This window comes from Dama dama, chromosome 1 (genome assembly GCF_033118175.1).
Source record: "Dama dama isolate Ldn47 chromosome 1, ASM3311817v1, whole genome shotgun sequence".
NCBI classification, from domain to species: domain Eukaryota; kingdom Metazoa; phylum Chordata; class Mammalia; order Artiodactyla; family Cervidae; genus Dama; species Dama dama.
The window spans coordinates 43,269,949-43,273,550 of record NC_083681.1 but is presented as its reverse complement, the minus strand read 5'-3'; the positions used below and the strand labels follow the sequence as shown (position 1 = coordinate 43,273,550).

At 37.6% G+C, this 3,602-nt stretch overlaps 1 pseudogene; it reads right to left on the bottom strand.

Annotated features, from left to right (window-relative positions):
* Window positions 1–1,909: 1,909 nt before the first annotated feature.
* On the bottom strand, window positions 1,910–2,855 carry LOC133048705 (COMM domain-containing protein 8-like; annotated as a pseudogene).
* Window positions 2,856–3,602: the final 747 nt, after the last annotated feature.

The following is a 3,602-nucleotide window of genomic DNA, read 5'->3' as shown; positions in this document are numbered from 1 at the left end:
CTTCAATGATAGTAAAGCCTTCTAATGAGAACATGAGTTCTGGGTTTACAGCCTTTGCTTCCATCCCTCCTGGATGATTATTCTCAGTGACTCCAGCATCCAACACCCAGACCTCAATTCTATTTATTTATTTGTTTGGCTGAGTCAGATCTTAGTTGTGGCATACAGGGATCTTCGATCTTTATTGTGGGATGTAGGATCTTTATTTTTATTTTGTAAATTTATTTTTAACTGAAGGATAATTGCTTTACAGAATTTTGTTGTTTTCTGTCAAACCTCAACATGAATCAGCCATAGGTATACGTATGTCCCCTCCCTTGTGAACCTCCCCCATCCCCTCCCCATCCCACCCCTCCAGGTTGATACAGAGCCCCTGTTTGAGTTTCCTGAGCCAGACAGGAAAGTCCCATTGGCTGTCTGTTTTACATATGGCAATGTAAGTTTCCATGTTACACTCTCCACACATCTCACCTTTTCCTCCCCCTCCCCGTGTCCGTAAGTCTGCTCTTTATGTCTGTTTCTCCATTGCTGCCCTACAAATGAATTCTTTGGTACCATCTTTCTAGATTCCATAAATATGCTTTAGTAGCCAATACTTATCTTTCTCTTTCTGACTTACTTCCCTCTGTATAATAGGTTCTAGGTTCATTAACCTCAATAGAACTGACTCAAATTCGTTCCTTTTAAGGCTGAGTAATATTTCATTGTGTGTATGTACCACAACTTCTTTATCCATTCATCTGTTGATAGACATCTAGGTTGTTTCCATGTTCTAGCTATTGTAAATAGTGCTGCAATGAACATTGGGGTACATATGTCTTTTTCAATTTTGGTTTCCTCAGGATATATGTCTAGGAGTGGGATTGCTGGGTCACATCATGGTTTTATTCCTAGTTTTTTAAGGAGTCTCCATACCATCTTCCATAGTGGTTGTATCAATCTACATTCCCACCAACAGTGCAAGAAGTTTCCCTTTTCTCCACACCCTCTCCAGCATTTATTGTTTGTAGAGGTTTTTTTTTTAAAGATAATATATTTTTATTTGCTCAGAATGCTTGTTTTTAAAGGTCACTGAAATTAAAAATGGTTTACTTTCCAATGAAGTTTTAACACCCAGAACTTCATTAAGTTAAGAATTTACAACAAATAGGGACCTATGTAGTCTTAGCTGATATCTGAATAGTAAGGTATTCATTATACGGTGACACATATTCTTTTTATCAGAGCATAGTCTCCTGAACAGACACAAAAATGCAGAAGTAAGTAACAGTGTTATTTTCACCTCTTTTTATGCTTGAGTATAAGATTTTAGTTCTAGAATTCAAAACTCAAAATTTTTCACCCAGATTTAGTTTTTTTTCCTTCGTTCAAGTCTAGAGAGCTTCTCTATAAAATTTTACATTTTATAACTTTTCCTTTGAAATATGAGAAAAACGTGGAATCTCCTAAGTTACATGCAACTTATACATACTTTAAAAATTATTTTAAAAAAATATCACAGATTAACCACCATATATATCCATAATAAGCATCCTCACTATTCACATAGTTCTTTAAACAATATTCAAGTATATTTGTGCTTGTATGTTTACATTCCTTTAGAGCCTGTTTTTAACTTTCCATAAAACTGTATCTATAAAAATTACTCAAATATTTAATAAATGAAGCAAACCAGTCATTATGAAAATATAAACTCTGTTTACAGCCTTTTCATCTTTCATGTTTTTATGCATTTCCTGTCAACCATATCATTTCCTTTTCCTTAGGATAGTTGATAAATTATTGTATTTGTAATCTCAACACTGCTGCTTTCTCAACTGGCCATTCAGATTTTCTGAACACATGGTATTCTCTTTGTGTTTCAGTTGTATCAGTGGAATCTGATAATGTTGCTATTCGTCATTTCCAGTTATTTCAATTGCAGGACCACCTTATTAGCTGTTTGCCAGGAATTTATTAGATTCTTCAGCTCTTCTTTACTCATTTCAACAGAATATGGCTTGACTTCACCATTTTTTTTTACATCTATCTGAAGGTTTAAAAGTGGCATTTGTAATGTAGCAATCTTGCCGAAAAATTGATGCTTTTGAACTATGGTGTTGGAGAAGGCTGTTGAGAGTCCTTTGGACTGCAAGGAGATCCAACCAGTCCATCCTAAAGGAGATAGTCCTGGGTGTTCATTGGAAGGACTGATGCTGAAGCTGAAACTCCAATACTTGGGCCACCTCATGCGAAGAGTTGACTCATTGGAAAAGACCCTGATGTTGGGAGGGATTGGGGGCAGGAGGAGGAGGGGACGACAGAGGATGAGATGGCTGGATGGCATCACCGACTCGATGGGCATGAGTTTGAGTAAATTCTGGGAGTTGGTAATGGACAGGGAGGCCTGGCGTGCTGCCATTCATGGGGTCACAAAGAGTTGGACACGACTGAGCGACTGAACTAAACTGAACCGAATATTGTCACTAGAAAGTGCAAGCTTTAACTGCCAATCAAAATCCTGTAGCTGTGCAGAGGAAACATCAACTATTTCTTCCAACAGAGTCTGCTTGATTTCGTCTTTCCTACTTTTTAAGCATTTCGTGATAGCTTCTTGGTGAGATGGGTTCAGCTGACTCAACTGCTGAGATATCACTTTGTCAGATAAAATTTTTACCAACTACAGCTTTGAAAAAGGTGGTAAGGTCTTCTAGAACATGCATCCATTCTGTTGAATCCCAAACACTGTGATAATCCTGGTAGAGAGGATAAATTCGGCCACAAATGCCATCAATTATTTTGTGAAGAAGCTGCAGGCTTTGCTCTGTGGGAAGCTTCTGCAGCTGCCACAAGGGTGTCCCTTCTTCTGGCTCCATCCCTGTGAGAAGCTAGGGGTTCTGTTTGTAGACTTTTTGATGTTGGCCATTCTGACCTGTGTGAGGTGATATCTCATTGTAGTTTTGATTCACATTTCTCTAAAGGTCTTTTTCCCACTTTTTGATTGGGCTGTTTGTTTTTCTGGTATTGAGTTGTATGAGCTGCTTATATATTTTGGAAATTAATCCTTTGTCAGTTGTTTCATTTGCTCTTATTTTCTCCCATTCTGAGGGTGGTCTTTTTGCCTTGCTTATAGTTTCCTTTGCTGTGCAAAAGCTTTTAAGTTTAATCAGGTCTCACTTGTTTACTTTTGTTTTTATTTTCATTATTCTGAGAGGTGGGTCATAGAGGATATTGCTTTGATTTATGTCGTCGAGTGTTCTGCCTATGTTTTCCTCTAAGAGTTTTATAGTTTCTGGTCTTACAAATGTAAGGTTTTTAATCCATTTTGAGTTTATCTTTGTGTATGGTGTTAGGAAGTGTTCTAATTTCATTCTTTTATATGTAGCTGCCAGGTTTTCCCAGCACCATTTATCGAAGAGCCTGCTTTTGTCCCATTGTATATTCTTGCCTCCTTGGTCAAAAATAAGGTACCCATAGGTGCATGGGTTTATTTCTGGGCTTTCTATCTTGTTCCATTGGTCTGTATTTATGTTTTTGTGCCAGTACCACACTGTCTTGATGACTGTAGCTTTGTAGTATAACAGTCCTGAAGTCAGGACTGTTGATTCTTTCAGCTCCATTCT